The sequence below is a fragment of the Rutidosis leptorrhynchoides genome, chromosome 6, assembly GCF_046630445.1.
Source record: "Rutidosis leptorrhynchoides isolate AG116_Rl617_1_P2 chromosome 6, CSIRO_AGI_Rlap_v1, whole genome shotgun sequence".
Taxonomy (NCBI): domain Eukaryota; kingdom Viridiplantae; phylum Streptophyta; class Magnoliopsida; order Asterales; family Asteraceae; genus Rutidosis; species Rutidosis leptorrhynchoides.
The window spans coordinates 158,813,284-158,834,684 of NC_092338.1; the positions used below are offsets into that span (position 1 = coordinate 158,813,284).

The 21,401-nt window shown below is 33.7% G+C and overlaps 1 pseudogene; it reads left to right on the plus strand.

The window, feature by feature from the left end:
* Positions 1-316: 316 nt before the first annotated feature.
* On the plus strand, positions 317-5,622 carry LOC139852902 (uncharacterized; annotated as a pseudogene).
* The last annotated feature ends 15,779 nt before the right edge of the window (positions 5,623-21,401 follow it).

Consider the following 21,401-nt stretch of genomic DNA (forward strand, 5'->3'; position numbering starts at 1 on the left):
AGTCTACCCGTTTACAATTCAATTGTTTAAATTTAGCATATAAGACTTGCAATTCAAGTTTTTTAATTAAGCATATAAGACAAAAGTGTCCTATATGATAAGTCTTGGTACCATGTGTTAACGAGGTAATATTCGATGTAGACATATGTTATTAGATTCTCAAAGCACAAATTAGAAAAACAATAAAGTCTTCACAAAATTCCCATATATTATAATACTATTAAGTTATATGGAGTACTATATATAAGTGATCATGTTTTGTTGCCCTACACAAAACTAAGACTATATTAACAGCACTGCATCAGATGAAAAAAGTACGGTTGACCACCATCTTATGTATGCATTGCTTCCTTTTATCTTGTTCTTTATCATACTTACCTCAGTTTGTTCAGCACCAAATGGAGAAGAAACCGACCGCTTGGCCTTACTCTCGGTTAAGGCGCATATATTGTCCGACCCGTATCAAATCATGACAACCTCTTGGAACGGGTCGACCCATTTCTGCAACTGGACCGGTGTTGCATGTGGTCTTAACCACATGAGAGTCGTCACCCTTAATTTCCAGTCTTATGGCTTAGTTGGCTCGATATCACCTGCAGTCGGGAACCTATCGTTTCTTGAAAATCTTTTTCTCTCTAACAATTATTTAACAGGCAATTTACCACAAGAGATTGGCAGGTTATCAAGATTAAGGTGGTTATCAGTTACAAACAATTCTTTATCAGGTGAAATTCCTTCTAATATTTCTCACTGTTTGAATCTTGTACAACTTCATTTGCGCGGTAACAGTTTCATTGGAGTTATACCGAACGAGTTTGTACTCTTAACGAAGCTTCAAATTATGAACCTTCGAAACAATAATCTAACGGGGGAAATACCAAAGTTTATTGGAAACCTTACTTCCCTTGTGTTTATTGATGCCCTTTATAACAGTTTCCATGGAAACATTCCTGATACTCTAGGCCAGTTAACGAATTTATCCTATTTCGATTTTGGAGTTAATCTTCTTTCGGGCGCTTTACCTCCTTCGTTTTTTAATCTTTCAGCCTTAACGCTCATCGAGTTGCTCGATAATCAAATATCGGGTAATTTACCATCCGACATCGCACAAAAATTCCCTCGACTAACATATTTAAACCTTCCAATGAATAACTTTTCGGGACCCATTCCCGTTTCGTTGTCTAACTCCACCAATCTTGAACATCTAGCATTAGATGATAACGCGTTTACCGGAACTGTGCCAAAATTCTACCAACTTCAAAGATTAGATTGGTTTGCAATTGGTCGAAATAAACTCGGGCTTGGAAAATACGATGATCTAGACTTCATTTCGTCTTTGACCAACTCTACCAATTTGACTTATTTGGATTTTGGTGATAACAGATTTGGAGGACTGTTGCCAAAATCAATCCTTAATTTTACTCAACTTATACATATGGCAATAGGTGATAATTTAATCTCAGGTAACATCCCATCTGAAATTGGGCAACTTGTTAGTATCAAAAGATTGTTTCTTTACTCAAACCAATTCATTGGTTTAATTCCCGACACAATCGGGAACCTTAAAAACTTGCAAACACTGTCTCTGTATGGAAACTCGTTATCCGGTTCTGTCCCGTTATCGGTTGGAAATTTGACCCAACTGATCAGGCTGTTATTACATTATAACAATCTTAACGGAACTGTACCGTATAGTTTATCAAACTGTAGAGGGTTACAAGAGATTCAACTTAACAGAAACAATCTCGAAGGTAACATACCTAAAGAGATTTTAACTCTACCTTCGTTAACTTTAAACCTTGATCTATCGAACAACCGTTTTGTGGGTTCAATTCCTTTCGAAGTAGGTAACTTGCAGAATTTGTATTCACTTAATTTTGCAAACAACTTGATATCTGGTGTGATTCCAAATAGTATTGGGAGTTGTACGAGCATGGTTATATTAAACGTTACAGGAAACACGATCCAGGGAGAGATTCCAGAAACATTTAGCTCGTTGAAAGGACTAGAAATTCTAGATCTTTCTAGAAATAACTTAACTGGGAACGTACCAGATTACCTAGGAAATTTCATGTCTCTCAAAACGTTAAACCTTTCTAATGTAAAAGACGTGGCCAAACAGAAATAACAACAGATAAATGGATTGTGTATACGTAACACAAAACAAAAGCCGTAGGCTATTTTATTCAATGAAATTATTAATATCAAAACTAAACTTCCCAATACAATGAAACAAGATATAAATACCGTACCTTTTGCTAAAAACTTGGAAAACAAATAAAAGATAAACATTAAACTAATTAAGATAAACATGAAACAAATTCTATCTACTTTCAAACTTCAAGATGCTTATGTTACTATCCTATCCCACGTCTACATTTCCGATGCCCATACTTTTGATTCCAATATTTTGCCCAATATTCATGTAGCCCAATTCGTGTAAATCCATTAAACCCAACAACTTGTAATCCATTATTAAGGCATTTATCGAATCCTGCATCATTCTCCCCTTCTTCGAAAAGACTCGTCCTCAAGTCTACAATATCGATGACGGGAACATCTAACCGATCCTCAAGAACTACATGAATGTTTTCCAAACCTTTTTCATAACATCAACATCTTCACAATAAAAATTTTTAACATCTTCATTGGACATGTTGATGTCTTTGTTAGTAACTACCTCCAAATCACTTTCATAATCATAATCAAAAAAAGAAAATGATACCTCACCATCAGTATCATAGATGGGTTCGGTATCATAGATGGATTCTCCATCTTCACCATCTGTATCAGAGATGGGTTCAGTATCATAAATGGATTCTGAATCGATTCTTTCCGAATCGTAATGCGCAGGAAATCGTTGTTGGTTCAGTTCCAACTCGACGATTCGCTTATATAATCGTTCAATTTCTGTGTCTCGAGGGTCTTCGTTGCCTCTTTCGGCGAGTCTACGATTATCTCCATCGCTGCCTCGATCGGCGATTCTGCAATAGTCTCCTCGATAACCTCCACGAAACATTGTTTGGCCAAAACCTGAGCTCTGGATACCAAATAATGTAAAAGACGTGGCCAAACAGAAATAACAACAGATAAATGGATTGTGTATACGTAACACAAAACAAAAGCCGTAGGCTATTTTATTCAATGAAATTATTAATATCAAAACTAAACTTCCCAATACAATGAAACAAGATATAAATACCGTACCTTTTGCTAAAAACTTGGAAAACAAATAAAAGATAAACATTAAACTAATTAAGATAAACATGAAACAAATTCTATCTACTTTCAAACTTCAAGATGCTTATGTTACTATCCTATCCCACGTCTACATTTCCCATTCCCATACTTTTGATTCCAATATTTTGCCCAATATTCATGTAGCCCAATTCGTGTAAATCCATTAAACCCAACAACTTGTAATCCATTATTAAGGCATTTATCGAATCCTGCATCACTTTCGTTCAACAGTTTGATGGAAATTTGCCTCAAGTTGGAGTCTTTAGAAACACGAGCATTGTTTCTGTTTATGGAAATGTTAAGCTTTACGGCGGTAGTCCTGAATTTCAGTTGCCAGAGTGTACCCTGGAAAAATCATCAACGAAAAACCGATCTTTAAAATTGATTATTAATATAATCTTAAGTTTGGTTTTGCTACTAATTATGGTGATAATGTGTTATTTGGTTTATAAAAAAAAGTATGGTAAGGAGGTCTCTCCAGATAGTAGTAAGTCAAAGTCAAACATTGAAAGTTTTCCACAAGTTTCATATAGAAGCTTACAGAAAGCAACCAATGGTTTCTCTTCAGAAAACCTAATAGGTTCTGGAAAGTTTTGCTGTGTATAAGGCGATTTTGTTGGGGTGCAAACCTATCCCACATAGGAGAGAGACAAAAACAAATGTATGTATATAAGTCTAAGGGGAAGTCCCTCTAATACCAATTGGTTTTAGAAAAGGATGGACTCTTGTGCTTATATTGCAGGACATTGTGTTTGGGCTATGCGATCTTACAGAAACTGTTGCTGTGAAGGTACTAAAACTTGCAGTTCGTGGTGCACACGAGACATTCGTAGCAGAATGTGAAGCTTTGAGAAATATTAGACACCGAAATCTTGTGAAAATAATAACGTCTTGTTTGGGCGTTGATTTTAAGGGAAATGACTTTAAGGCCCTTATTTATGATTACATGGATTTTAAGGGAAATGACTTTAAGGCCCTTATTTATGATTACATGGTTAATGGGAGTTTGGATGAATGGTTACATAAGGAAACTAGGTCGCTAAACTTTATTCAGAGGCTGAACATTGTGATCGATGTGTGGCTAGCGCGCTAGTTTATATTCATTGCCAATGTGTATCACCGTTGGTTCATTGTGATATCAAACCTAGTAACGTTTTGTTAGATAACAATTTGGTTGCTCATCTTGGTGATTTCGGCTTGGCAAGATTACTTCAATATTCCGCACATGATGATTCTACAACAAGCCACACAAATTCGCTTGGTGTAAAAGGCACAATTGGTTATGCTGCTCCTGGTAATTTGTCATCAACTCATTCTTATAAATATGTATATATTACTTTTTGTTGACAATTACTTATTATACAAAAGATGATTCTTTTTTAAGGATTTTACTATTTATCTTACCGGGTAATTTTTACTCTGATGTATGCGGTTTAATGGGTATCGTTTTCGTCCTTCCCCTAGCCACTCCCAACATGTTTACATAGTGAGGTTTGAACCCTAGACCATATTTACTCCAACTACTAGGCCACCTTCAAGGTTGCAAAAATTGCTACTCGGGGAGTACTCCGTCGGAATTTTTTAGGAAGTACTCAGCAACTCGAGGATGACCAAGTTTGACCTTGACTGATTTTGGCCTTTTTTTACCGATTTTCCAAGTAATTCCGAGTTTTGACCTAAATTTGACCGATCTTTTGAGTAATTCCGAGTTTTGCCCGACTTTGACCGAGTTTTGACCAAGCTTGACCGACTTTGACCGAGTTTTAACCAAGCTTTACCGACTTTGACCAAGTACTCTTCGAATTGCAAAAACCGAGTAATCGCCTAGAACTAGCTGAGAAATTTCGCGTTCTCTGACACTAGCCACCTTGGTGATGATTATTTTTTCAAACAAATCATGTATGTTATATTTTACAAGTGTGATTGTTTATTAATTAATGCAGAATATGGATTGGGTAGTCAGACATCAACATACGGAGATATCTATAGTTTCGGGATCCTCATACTAGAAACGTTTACTGGAAAACACCCTACTCATGAAATGTTCAGTAATGGTGTGAGTCTTCATGGTTATGTGAAGATGGCTATACCTGACCAAGTTATGGAGATAACTGATCCCATCCAATTGAGAACCAGACAAGACGAAAATACACATGATCGTCATGGTCGTGAAACGTATAGGTCCGTCAAGGAGTGTTTGATTGCAATTTATGAAATTGGAATTAATTGTTCAATGGAATCGCCAAAAGATCGAATGGGCATCAACGACGTCTTTAATCAACTGCAGTTTGTTAAGAAAACTTTTCTTAAAGGTAACTGTAACTTGGCATAAAGATGTAAAAAAAAAAGTACAAGTCATCTGAATTACAGCATCATGCTACAGTCTGAATTTGGTTTACTTAAAACATCATATTTATATTAAGTGCATCACTTTTAAAACTATAGAAGGATAGAAGGATGTGTGATTAAATATGGGTGCACTGCTAAATTATTTTTACTTATACTAGTTATACTTTATACTAGTGCAATATTACACTATAAGATACAAAACGATCACTTATATTTGAATGATTATCCGTGCAGTACTAAGTTTTATTGATATACCAATAAAAAATTTCTTAGCACTAACAAATATATTTTATGATATTATGATCTCTAAAGTAGATCTATAATTTATAAAAATCACTCTTTATTAGATTTAAGGAAAGTAGAAGGACCGTTGCAAATACTACATAAAAAACATTATATACATAAGCCCAAGATTAGATTACACTTTTACCAAAGTTGTAAGGTTTTTTCTCTTCGGGTTACTCGAGAAGGGCAGGTAATCTGAAATCATACTGTACACAATCCATCATGATTACTTTTTAACTGTTTCCAACCCTTCTCTTGTCACCTCTAGATTTGAACATGAGACCTTTTGCAAGGATGTCATGATTGGGCTGCCTTGGGATGGTTTAGATTACACTTTTACGTGTTAGCTTAATTTTCATGCGAATTTTGAGTAGTTTTTGAATTATCCGATTGCAAATTTCGTGTACATCTAAATATACCGTATAATAATTTAAAAGTGTTTCACTGTATTTACATACAATATACTAAACTACCATCATCATCATCAACTAACATAACAAGAGAGACATACTTACAAAAGATAATTAATCGAGATTCTGAGTCACATCAAACAACTATGTTACCAACAAACAAAGTAATACTCTTCAAAAGATCCTTTGTTAATCAGCTTGAAGCCTTGAACAGATTTTCAGAAAATAGAAATTTGCAATAGGCTATCTATAATAATGGCTGCTTCAAGTTAAATAATATACAACTTATTGAGGGGTTTAATAAGATTATGATATACATATTTGACCGTGATCTTAATAACGAGTATGCTAAAATATATCAGATTCGATTACAAAATACTTCAATCTTCAAAATTACAATCTTAACTTTGATGAAAATAAAATCAAGTAGATTAAAAATCTCTTGAACAGCAAATACCAAAATTACAATCACTATAAGTGATTGATTAAATGAATAACAGAAGCACTCTATCGATCTGATGAAGATGAAGATGATTAGGGTTTCAGATATTGTGTGTTTAGAGAGAAAACCACAAATTTGTGAATGAATGACTGAAAAACGATGGATCCAACTGAAACCCTAAAACCAGATATAAGCATCAAAATAACTTGGTCTCCAAGTAGTCCTTTAATCTTCTAAGAAGTGCAGAAAGGTCCTCTAACTTGATTCCAGCATTAAACTTCAATAACTTAACAACTTTAGTCCTTCACTTTATGAAATCCAGCAATGCCAATCCTTCCAGAATAACAAGCATTACTCTGCAAACACTAGAACTAAAGAATAAGAACAATTTTAAATGAGAATAAAAAATAAGCTTGAACTATTTATAAATTTTAACATTCCCCCTCAAGATTATTTTTGAACAAATCAATAAGTCTCAACCCTTTTAAAAGAAAGTTATGTTGTTTGATACTAAGTCCTTTGATTAAAACATCAGCCAGCTGATTTCCAAAGTCAACTCTTAAAGTTTTGATAACACATGTACAAACTTTATCTCTTATAAAGTGCATATCAATATCAAAATGTTTGGTTCTCTCATGAAATACAGGATTAGAAGCAATCTGCATGGCTGAATTATTATCACAGTATCGCTCAATAGGTAATTTAACAGTAATATTCAGATCTGAAAGTAAATTTTTCAACCAAATAATTTCACAAGCAGCTGAACCCATTGCCCTATATTCTGCCTCAGCAGAGGACCTAGAAACTGCTGCTTGTTTTTTACTTTTCCAAGAGATTAAGGATCCACAAAAGAAAACAAGATAACCAGTGACTGACTTTCTATCTAATTTACATTTCCCCAGTCTGAATCAGAATATGCATACAGAGAAAAACCATTGCCCTTCATCAAATGTATACCCTTTCCAGGGGAGTTCTTAAGATATCTAAGAACTCTAAATGCAAGATTCAAATGAGATTGCAATGGAGCATGCATATATTGACTAAGAACATGAACAGCAAAAGATATGTCAGGTCTAGCTAAGGTCAAATAAATCAACCTTCCAACTAACTTTTGATATTCTGTTATATTAGAAATCAATAAATCCTTATCACTTGGTTCACAAGCAACACACAAGTTTGATTCAATTGGAGTACCAATTGGTTTAACTCCTAAATAACCATAGTCATTTAGAAGTTCTAAGCAATACTTTCTTTGTAACAAACAAACACCTTGATTTGTTTTTAAAATTTCAATACCAAGAAAATACTTTAATTTTCCCAAGTCCTTTATCATGAATTTAGACTTCAAAAAAGTTTTGAAATTATCAATTTCAGTCAGATTATTTCCAGTAATAACAATATCATCAACATAAACAACTACAACAATAAACACATTATCACAATCTTTCACATATAAAGAATAATCACTTTTACTTTGAACAAAACCATTTTCAACCAAAGCAGCATTTAATTTTTCATTCCATTGTCTTGGTGCTTGTTTTAATCCATAAAGAGATTTTGTTAATTTACACACGTTATTCATTCTATCAGAGTCAGAATAATAGCCTTGAGGCAATGTCATGTAAACTTCTTCATTTAAATCACCATAAAGAAAAGCATTATTGATATCAAGTTGAAAAAGAGGCCAATCATTTTGCACATCAATAGTTATTAAACACCTAACAGTAACATGTTTAACAACAGGAGAAAAGGTTTCATCATAATCTATTCCTTCCTTTTGACTATATCCTTTTGCAACAAGTCTAGCTTTATATCTCTCAATCTCACCATCAGATTTATACTTGATTCTATACACCCATTTATTACCAACAGGTTTTCTATCAGGTGGAAGATCAGTAATAATTCAGGTATTATTTCTATTAAGAGCTTCAATCTCAGTATTCATGGCTTCAACCCAATTTTTATCTTTAACAGCTTCTTCATAATTTTTAGGTTCAAAACTTTTATTCAAATTAGAAACAAAGCACAAATTCTCAGAATTCAGATTGGAGTCTATTAATACTATATTTAACTTTATCATCAACAACAAAATCACCAAACTTCTTAGGAAATAATGTGCTTCTGGTAGATCTCCTTAAGTTATCAGAAGAATTAGTGTTTTGTAAAACAGGAGAATTGCCCTCAGAATGAGAATTTTGTTCACTATCATGAGTTGATGTAGGACTATGCTCATTAGCATTATCACTACTGCCATCAACATGAGTTGCAGATGAATTGTATTCATGATTATGAACATAATCACCACTGCCATCACCATCACTATTAGACCTCTCTTCATCATAGGGACTTGAAGTGTCATTGGTGCTTAAAAACATTTATCAAAGAAATTTGTCTTTTGTAAATCAATGTCATTTTGTTCATCAACAGAAGTTTTCATTTTTAAAGGAAAAATAGTTTCATAAAATTTCACATCTCTAGAAAAGAAAACACTTTTATCCTCCAAACTGTAAAGTTTATAACCCTTTTTTACACTGGAAAAACCAATCAAAACACTTTTAACAGATCTGCTACTAAATTTATCAGAAGGATTAAGAACAGTAGAAAAACACAAGCAACCAAAGCACTTAATATAAGAGAGGTTAGGTTCAATTTTAAAAATAAGTTCATAAGGAGATTTTCCATTCAGCACAGCAGTGGGAGTCCTATTAATCAAATAGCAAGCAATTAGCACATAATCGGACCACATATTTAAAGGTAATCCCCCCTGAAACATTAAGGCTCTTGCAACATTTAACAAGTGCCTATGTTTCCTTTCAACAACACCATTTTGTTGAGGTGTGTATGCACAAGTAGTCTGATGAATAATACCTTTTGTTTTAATAAAATCAGCCATTTTATTATTCAGAAATTCAGTACCATTATCAGATCTTATGATCTTAACTTTCTTTGAAAATTGATTTTCAATTAGTTGAACAAAACTGAACACATTGTCATACACATCCTCTTTACTTTTAAGCATATAAATCCAAACAGCTCTAGAGTAATCATCAACAATAGTTAAGAAATACTTGAAACCTTCTTTACTTTGAATTTTGAAAGGACCCCACAAATCTAAATGAATTAAATCACCAAGACTTGTGGTTTTTTGTTCACTTAATGGAAAAGGTAGTCTAGTTTGTTTAGCCTTATGGCAGATTTCACAAGGTTCGGTATTTAAATCTCCTTTTAAAGAAAGTTTATTTTTAAGAACATTAAGAACTTGATCTGAAGGATGACCTAACCTAGCATGCCATAATTTACAAGATGCATAACAATTACTCACACAATTATTAGCAGTAAAAGAACAATCATGAGTATCATCAAAAACATATAATCCACCATCCTGTTTACCAATCTCTTTTATTTTCAAGTCCTTCAAATTCTGAATATAACATCTTTTATCATCAAATCTAACACTTAATTTATTATCTTTTGATAATTTGTATACAGACATTAAGCTAACACAATATTCAGTTACAACAAGAACATCAAAAAGTGTGATATGATCATTAATTTTTAAGTTTCCAATACTTTTAATTAATGCTTGAGTACCATTTGGATGTCCAACAGTTAGCTTTAAGTCTGAAACATTTACCAAATTGAATAAGCCTTTTTCAGAAAGTGTCATGTGTTGATTAGCACCAGAATCAATAACCCAACCCTTAAATACATTTTCAGATTGAGAATTAAGAGCATTAAAGTATTTTTTAAAATTTGCATTAAACTTTACACTGCAATTAAAGAAAGTACCTGTCATATTAGACTGAGTACTAGATTCAGGTGTTTCATTTATAAGGCTTAAAAGTTTTATCATATGTTCATTTGAGAAAGAAATAGGAGAAGAACTTGTACTAGCTTCTTTAGAAGCTGTAGTATTGTTAGAAACACTTTTAAAATTGTTTTGAGATTGATATCCTTGATTTGGCTTATAGCTTTTATTATTATTATTAAAGTTTCTCTTATATCCAGGAGGATATCCAACAATTTCAAAACATCTATCAATGGTATGACCAAGTTTATTGCATTTTTTACATTTTAGATTCTGATTTGGTCCTCTTCCGTTATTAAATCTTGAACTACTATTATTAGAATTCATATCTTTGTTAGAAGTTTGAGCAATAAAAGCAGATGTTTGAGGTTTAGTAATCACATTTTCTTTTAGATTTATATTTCTATGTGATTCTTTCCTAGACAAAATAGCATAAGCACTTTTCACATCAGGCAAGGGATCCCTCAACAAAATATTACTTCTAACAGACATATAGCAATCATTTAAACCCATTAAAAATTGCATTAGCTTTTGAACCTTATTTTGTTCCTTAACAAACTCACCAGCAGGACAATTACAAACATTACCACAAGTACAAGCAGGACCAGTTATCATACAGTCATATTGTTTTCATAAACTATTCAAACTGTGATAATAATCAGATAAACTGCTTTCATTTTGTTTGATAGAATTTATCTTATGATGTAGATTATAAATGATTGAACCATATATCTTGTTGTAAGTTTCTTTTAATTCATTCCATACATGAGTAGCATTAGTAGAAAAATTTGACCAGAATAAAGTGTAGTGACCCGAACTTTTCCATGTTTATATATATATTAAATGAAATTGTTATTTACATGATTAAGTGTTTCCAACATGTTAAGCAATCAAACTTGTTAAGACTTGATTAATTAAAATAGGTTTCATATAGACAATTGACCACCCAAGTTGACCGGTGATTCACGAACGTTAAAACTTATAAAAACTATATGATGACATATATATGGTTATATATATAGTTAACATGATATTATGATAAGTAAACATATCATTAAGTATATTAATAATGAACTACATATATAAAAACAAGACTACTAACTTAATAATTTTGAAACGAGACATATATGTAACGATTATCGTTGTAACGACATTTAATGCATATATATCATATTAAGAGATATTCGTGAAGGTATTTCATATGCCCGAGAGACATATTAAACTAATGTGGCTAACATGTTATGATCCAAGTCGGGTCATACCCAATAACAAGCTTACCGACACCTTATACGTATTTGATCTTTACGGTTGGATCATTAAATAAATACGTGACACTTGAATTTTAGAAAATGGTTTCTAAAAATATTTCACTTGATGTATATATATATAAATTATGGAATAATTTATATATAAAGGATTTAATTATTTATAGGTTAAATAATTAATTATTTTATGTTACATTTTTATAAATTGGTTTTATAAAATATAATGTAAGCATAAAATAAAAGAAAAGGTGCAAGTATTATTTATAATACATTTATATAAGTTGTATTTATTTAAAATTCAAATGTATATAATTAAATGGGCATGGGAGGTTGGTGCATTGCATGGATTGTGATTGGCTCTTTCTTAAGGGACTTTTGCTTCTACAAATGCACCTAACCAATCCCACTTGTTTGAGACTTACACACTTCTCTCTTCCATCAAGTAACAAAGATTTTTTGCTCTCCCTTTTGCCCCAATTCTGGCCGAAATATTTGAGCATCAAAGGAGTTTTTTTGAGTTTATTGGAAGCTCAATTTTAAGTGTCAAATAAATCCTAACTAAAGGCTAGGGTGTTGGTGATAAGTTTGGGGTATTATCTCTTGAGATTTCATACTTTTGAAGCTCCATTCATCTTCATCTTCTTCATCATCTTGTTGTAACCCTCAACTAGCTTGAGGTGGTAAAATACTAAACCCACTTGTTGTACGTAAGCATATTATTCAAGACTTGATATATTTATGGAATTTGTCTTTTTAAAAATGGTTGTTATATAACATGAACATACATGCTTCCGCTCACTTTATCTTCATAAAAATGGACTTTTATGAACTTGTTATAATGTAGAACATGTTTCTTTAAAAGTATGTCAAATTCCATCAATGGTATCTAGAGCCAAGGTCTTTGAAATATGCTTCTTGTTTATGACTTTTAAATCCACTAATCTTACAATCTAGTAACATGCATAAAACTAGAATGTAAAAATTTTTGGATTTTGGGTGGGTTCTCCATTTGGCCGAATTTTAGGGCTTCCAAATGGGGGTTGGAGCTTCAAATTTGGCCAAGTTTTGTTGTTATTTTGGTTCACAATCAAGCCTTGACCTTATGGTTGGATTTGTATATGATTTGGTTGATTATTCATTCTTATGGTTTGTAATAATTATTCATTCATTTGGTTTGTAATAATCTTGTAATTTTATGATGTAATTTATTTTATTTGGTATGTAAAATAGATTAGGTTGTAATTTCTTTTTCTAGAAAAAATGTATTAGGTTATATATTTTTTTGTAAAAGAAGTGAAGATTCAAGAAGATTACAAGATGAAGCATAAAGATGCAAGAGCTAGTGGGAGATTTGTTAATCTCTTACTTTTGTAATTTTAACCCTTTAGGTAACACTTCTTTTGGCTAAACAAGTGTTCACCACCATGGCTTGATTGTGGACTTTTCTTTTGCATGCTTGTATGATTTTGTGTATGTGTTTGGTTGATACAAGTTCACATGAACAACTTGCAAAAATGACATTATAATTGGTTATAATTAAAACAACAAAAGACACTAATAAATGGTTATTAGGTGCTAGATGAAAAATGTATATAAAATGGTTTATATCAAGTAAAATTTGGTTATTTTACTAATGACATGAAATAGGTTTTTCATTATATACCATACATCAAATGCATGTTGGTGTATGGCAAAATGTTTTCTTAAACTAGAATTTAAGAAAGACTAAAAAATCCCTTAACAACTAAAACAAGGAAAACAAGTTAAACGCCATCCTATTGTGGGACACTTGAACATAGTAGTGAACTCATAATGGGATAAAGGTCACCTAACCGTTATGAGCAAACTAATATGGTTAAGGTAAAATTCACATGATTGTAGGATAAAGGTCACCTAACCACTTGCATGTTAATTTTACATGTTAACACAAGTAGGACGACTTGATTTGGGAATCATGAACTTAGGGTCACCGAAGCATGAGGAACAAATAGGCATTGATGGGATTAATATGCCATGCAAAAGGATTGCATGATCCCATAACTTAGAAGTTGCAAAAGGATTGCAATTGTCATATAAATGACTACCTAGCTAAATCAAATGACGGGATAAAGGTCACCTAACCGAAATTTGATTTACCGTTGGATTCTAAGATTTAATTAAACAATTGAAATATAAAAGGGTATTGTTTATTAAATTTAAAATCAATACTTAAAAGAACTTTGTTGAATTTTGTAGATGGCCGCTAATAACAACAACAACATGCAAAACGCACCAATTAACCTAAACAACCTATCATTAAGGTCTCTCTTAGAGAAAGACAAACTCAACCATACCAACTTTATGGATTGGTTCCGCAATCTTCGGATTGTCCTCAAACAAGAGGATAAAGCGTATGTACTTGAGGACCCCATTCCCGATCAACCGGATGAGGATGATGTGGAGGCAATGGCCTTTTACGATAAGTATTGCCACGACTCCCTTCAAGTCTCATGCCTAATGCTTGGGACTATGATTCCCGAACTCCAAAAGGATTTCGAGCATCATAGTGCATACGACATGATAATGCAATTGAAGGAGATGTTCCTTCAACAAGCGCGTGTCGAGCGCTTCGAGACCGTTCGGGCGCTACATGCTTGTCGTATGGACGATACCCAATCGGTTTCATCTTATGTCCTTAAGATGAAAAGCCTTATTGATCGTGCTAACTGTCTTAACCTAAACATATCAAATGAGTTAGCCACCGATCTTATCCTTAACTCCCTATCAAAAAGGTTTGATCAATTTGTAATTAATTACAATATGAATGGGATGGATAAGAGCATAGGTGAGCTCCACGGTATGCTTAGAACGGCGGAAACTAGCATGGGTAAAAGGGCTTTACCCGTGTTAGCAATCGATCAAGGTGGGTCCAAAGGTAACACCTCTAAGCCAAAGGTAGCTAAGAGAAAAGGACTCGCCTATCAAGGCAAGGGAAAGGGGAAGATGGTTACCCCAACCAAGAACAAGAACAAAAAGCAAAAGGTTGCGGAAAAGGCAAACCCCAAGGAAGACCCATGTTTCGGTTGCGGTGAGATGGGTCATTGGAAACGAAATTATCCGGTCTACCTTAAGGAGTTGAAGGAAAAGAGGGATGCGGGGCAATCCTCAGGTAATATATATATGGTATATATAGAGCTTAGTATTACTTCTTCTAATACATGGGTATTAGACACTGGATGTGGAACTCACATTTGCAATTCTTTGCAGGGGTTCAAAAGAAGTAACAAGCAAACGGGAATATCAAGTCTCTTCATGGGGAATGGAGCTAAAGTACAAGTGAAAGCTCAAGGAGACTTTGTGTTAAAACTTCCAAGTGGCTTGGAACTTATTTTGAATGATGTTTTGTATGCACCCGACTTATGTCGAAACATTATTTCTGTTTCCCGTTTGAGACAATGTGGTTTTAATGTTAATTTTATTAATGATGATATCCATGTTTATTTAGATAATGTATTCTATTTCAAGGCTTCGCCTTCAAATGGAATTTATGAATTGGTTCATGATGACACATCATCTAGTAGCTCAATGTACCATACAAGCACCAAGAAACTCAAAAGGGATTTGAGTGATTCCTACTTATGGCATTGTCGCCTTGGTCACATAAACAAGAACCGAATGCATACACTTCAAAAGAATGGACTTTTGAAATCAAATGAGATGGATTCGTTTGATGTATGTGAGTCTTGTTTACAAGGCAAGATGACTAAAGCACCTTTCAAAGGGACCTATGAAAGGGCTAAAGACTTATTGGGATTAATACATTCGGATGTGTGTGGACCGTTTAAGCCCATGACAAGGAATGGTGAAAGATACTTTGTTACTTTCATTGATGACTTTAGTCGTTTCGGATATGTCTACTTATTAAGACACAAGGACGAAACGTTTGAAGCATTCAAAGAATACCAAAACGAAGTACAAAATCAACTCAATAAGACAATTAAGGTACTTCGTACCGATAGAGGAGGTGAATACCTAAGCGATGCTTTCCAAGATCATCTTAGGAGTTGTGGGATCATCTCACAACTTACTCCACCCGGAACACCCCAACTTAATGGAGTTTCCGAAAGGAGGAACCGAACCCTAATGGATATGGTTCGATCTATGATGGCAAGAAGCTCGTTACCTCTATCATTTTTGGGTTATTGTCTAAGCTCCGCGTTTCGTATTTTAAATATGGCCCCAACCAAGAAAGTGGAACGAACTCCTCATGAGATGTGGTTTGGAAAACCTCCCTCTCTTTCATACTTGAAAGTATGGGGATGTGAAGCTTATCCTAAGCACCATGTAGCTAATAAGTTACATGCTCGATCCACAAAGTGTATCTTCATAGGATATCCCAAGGATGATATGGGATACTATTTCTATGATCCGACCGAGCAAAATGTATTTGTTGCTCGAAAGGCGGAATTCCTTGAAACCAAATTCCTTATGGAAGGTGATGGTGAAAGGAAAATAGATCTTGTAGAGGTACAAGATCAAGTCGATGATACACAAATGGTCGACACTAGTACTCAACATGAGGATGTTGAAAATGATCAAGTGGATGATCAAAACATACAAGACGTTCGAAGATCTAGTAGAATTAGTAATCCTCCTGAGAGATATGGTTTTCTCGTGGATGGTTGCTATACGGTTGATTTGGATGAACCGACAAACTACGAAGATGCTTTATCAAGGATTGATAAAGATAAATGGCAGGAAGCCATGAACGCCGAGATGCAATCCATGTATGAAAACCAAGTTTGGGAACTTGTTGTGCAACCTCCTAGCTCCAAGCTAGTTGATTGCAAATGGCTTTTCAAGAAGAAAACCGACATACATGGAAACTTGGATACATACAAAGCTATACTTGTAGCAAAAGGTTTCACTCAAACTCAAGGGGTTGATTATGATGAAACTTTCTCGCCTGTGGCAATGCTAAAGTCTATTAGGATATTATTTGCCATAGCTGCTCACTATGACTATGAAATATGGCAAATGGATGTCAAAACCGCTTTCCTAAATGGATATCTTGAGGAAGATGTCTATATGGTACAAACCGAAGGTTTTGTTGATCCGAAAAATCCTAAAAAGGTATGCAAGTTAAAGAAATCAATCTACGGATTGAAACAAGCATCTAGAATGTGGAATCATCGTTTTAATGAAGAGGCAAAGAAAATTGGCTTCATTAAAAATGGTGATGAAGCTTGTGTATACAAGAAGGCTAGTAGGAGCTCTATAATGTTCCTTGTGCTATATGTGGATGATATATTATTATTTGGGAATGATATTACCACAATGCAAGAAGTCAAAACTTGGCTAAAGAGTTGCTTCTCCATTAAGGATCTTGGAGAAGCACAATACATATTGGGGATAGGGATCTATAGGAATAGATCCAAGAGATTGATAGGTTTAAGTCAAAGTACATACATTGATAAAATCTTGAAAAGGTTCAAGATGGAAAACTCTAAGAAAGGTTTGGTACCTATTCAAAGAGGAACCGTTCTCAGTTCATCTCAGTGTCCTACCACGAAAGATGAACAAGAGAGAATGAAGAAAGTCCCATACGCATCTGCTATTGGGTCTATCATGTATGCAATGATATGTACTAGACCGGATGTGTCATGCGCTCTAAGCTTGACAAGTAGATACCAGAACAACCCAGGAAACAGTCATTGGATTGCTGTTAAAAGTATATTGAAATACCTTAGGAGAACTAAGGATATGTTTCTAATATATGGGTCTGGTGAGGAGGAACTCGCTGTAAAAGGTTACGTGGACGCGAGCTTCCAAACTGACCGAGATGACTCTCGATCACAATCCGGTTATGTCTTCATGTTAAATGGTGGTGCGGTCTCTTGGAAGAGTTCGAAACAGGAGGTTGTTGCGTTATCCACTACAGAGTTGGAGTACATTGCCGCCTCACTGGCAGCTCAGGAAGCTGCATGGATGAAGAAATTCATCGACGACTTAGGAGTGGTCCCTTCCATTCAGGACCCTCTTGAGATCTTTTGTGACAACGAGGGTGCGATTGCTCAAATCAAGGAACCTCGTGCTCATCAAAAGACTCGTCACATTGAGCGGAGATTCAACTACATCAGGGATGAGGTTGAAAAGGGAAAGATATGTATTCACAAAGTTCACACAGATCAAAATGTTGCGGATCCACTCACGAAGCTTCTACATGGGCCAAAACATGAGGGACATGTTTGTGCATTAGGGCTTCGATATTCTAGTGATTGGAAATGATCTATTTTATGTATTGTAATGGAACGAATTAGTTCAAACTCATTAATATAATTATGGTATTAATTTAATTATGAGTCATGTTCCAATTTTGCATATTTTATCCATGAATAAACTATTATTCTGAATTCCGTAGTTGATCACATTTGTGGGAACAAGTGTGAGGTCTAGACTATTATGAACTTGGATTGGTCAACATTCAAATGGTGAATGTGGGGCAAGGTTGCAACCAAGGTTCATAGATATTTGTGGGACACAAATATTGGAAGACCCGCTCTCAAGATTTACTGTATGGAGCCTTTGTGGTTGATCACATGTAATCTTGAGTAAAGGAGAATATCATTATATCCTCTGACCTGAGACACATATTGGGTTCGGACATTCACCGAATATTGTGCCTTGATTCTTTCCTTCGCTATTCTGAAAAGGTAGCTCATAAGGGAGGCTTCAGGTATAGTACTAAGTGTAGTGTCTAGAACGTATGTAGTCAAGATGGAATTTGTCCCTCTTATTCGTTGAGAGTCAGATGTCTAAGGCCTGATAAAGTTAAATCTATAAGAGAGTGATCATTCTATGTCTCTTGGATTTAACATGACATCTAGGACAAAAGGATATATTGAAAGATTCACCTAAATCATATTCGAGATGGGAACTCGAAAGGGATGATGTTATTGAATGGCACTAAGTCATAACATATTAGGGGTGATGGACGGTCGTTAGGTGGTATCCATCACTTGCATTAATTTCTTATGTTTCTCGTGCAAGTGGGAGATTGAAGGTATTTCATATGCCCGAGAGACATATTAAACTAATGTGGCTAACATGTTATGATCCAAGTCGGGTCATACCCAATAACAAGCTTACCGACACCTTATACGTATTTGATCTTTACGGTTGGATCATTAAATAAATACGCGACACTTGAATTTTAGAAAATGGTTTCTAAAAATATATCACTTGATGTATATATATATAAATTATGGAATAATTTATATATAAAGGATTTAATTATTTATAGGTTAAATAATTAATTATTTTATGTTACATTTTTATAAATTGGTTTTATAAAATATAATGTAAGCATAAAATAAAAGAAAAGGTGCAAGTATTATTTATAATACATTTATATAAGTTGTATTTATTTAAAATTCAAATTTATATAATTAAATGGGCATGGGAGGTTGGTGCATTGCATGGATTGTGATTGGCTCTTTCTTAAGGGACTTTTGCTTCTACAAATGCACCTAACCAATCCCACTTGTTTGAGACTTGCACACTTCTCTCTTCCATCAAGTAACAAAGATTTTTTGCTCTCCCTTTTGCCCCAATTCTGGCCGAAATATTTGAGCATCAAAGGAGTTTTTTTGAGTTTATTGGAAGCTCAATTTTAAGTGTCAAATAAATCCTAACTAAAGGCTAGGGTGTTGGTAATAAGTTTGGGGTATTATCTCTTGAGGTTTCATACTTTTGAAGCTCCATTCATCTTCATCTTCTTCATCATCTTGTTGTAACCCTCAACTAGCTTGAGGAGGTAAAATACTAAACCCACTTGTTGTACGTAAGCATATTATTCAAGACTTGATATATTTATGGAATTTGTCTTTTTAAAAATGGTTGTTATATAACATGAACATACATGCTTCCGCTCACTTTATCTTCATAAAAATGGACTTTTATGAACTTGTTATAATGTAGAACATGTTTCTTTAAAAGTATGTCAAATTCCATCAATTCGTACATCATAATATCATGATAATATAATAATTTAAAATCTCATTTGATATTATAAACATTGGGTTAACAACATTTAACAAGATCGTTAACCTAAAGGTTTCAAAACAACATTTACATGTAACGACTAACGATGACTTAACGACTCAGTTAAAATGTATATACATGTAGTGTTTTAATATGTATTCATACACTTTTGAAAGACTTCAAGACACTTATCAAAATACTTCTACTTAACAAAAATGCTTACAATTACATCCTCGTTCAGTTTCATCAACAATTCTACTCGTATGCACCCGTATTCGTACTCGTACAATACACAGCTTTTAGATGTATGTACTATTGGTATATACACTCCAATGATCAGCTCTTAGCAGCCCATGTGAGTCACCTAACACATGTGGGAACCATCATTTGGCAACTAGCATGAAATATCTCATAAAATTACAAAAATATGAGTAATCATTCATGACTTATTTACATGAAAACAAAATTACATATCCTTTATATCTAATCCATACACCAACAACTAAAAACACCTACAAACACTTTCATTCTTCAATTTTATTCATCTAATTGATCTCTCTCAAGTTCTATCTTCAAGTTCTAAGTATTCTTCATAAATTCTACAAGTTCTACTTACATAAAATCAAGAATACTTTCAAGTTTGCTAGCTCACTTCCAATCTTGTAAGGTGATCATTCAACCTCAAGAAATCTTTGTTTCTTACAGTAGGCTATCATTCTAATACAAGGTAATAATCATATTCAAACTTTGGTTCAATTTCTATAACTATAACAATCTTATTTCAAGTGATGATCTTACTTGAACTTGTTTTCGTGTCATGATTCTGCTTCAAGAACTTCGAGCCATCCAAGGATCCGTTGAAGCTAGATCCATTTTTCTCTTTTCCAGTAGGTTTATACAAGGAACTTAAGGTAGTAATGATGTTCATAACATCATTCGATTCATACATAAAAAGCTATCATATTCGAAGTGGTAAACTAGTAATCACTAGAACATAGTTTAGTTAATTCTAAACTTGTTCGCAAATAAAGTTAATCCTTCTAACTACACTTTTAAAATAAATTATACACATGATCTATATCTATATGATATGCTAACTTAATGATTTAAAACCCGGAAACACGATAAACACCATAAAACCGGATTTACGCCGTCGTAGTTACAACCGGGGGCTGTTTTGGGTTAGTTAATTAAAAACTATGATAAACTTTGATTTAAAAGTTGTTATTCTGGGAAAATAATTTTTATTATGAACATGAAACTATATCCAAAAATTATGGTTAAACTCAAAGTGGAAGTATGTTTTCTAAAATGGTCATCTAGACGTCGTTCTTTCGACTGAAATGACTACCTTTACAAAAATGACTTGTAACTTATTTTTTCCGACTATAAACCTATACTTTTTCTGTTTAGATTCATAAAATAGAGTTCAATATGAAACTATAGCAATTTGATTCACTCAAAACGGATTTAAAATGAAGAAGTTATGGGTAAAACAAGATTGGATAATTTTTCTCATTTTAGCTACGTGAAAATTGGTAACAAATATATTCCAACCATAACTTAATCAACTTGTATTG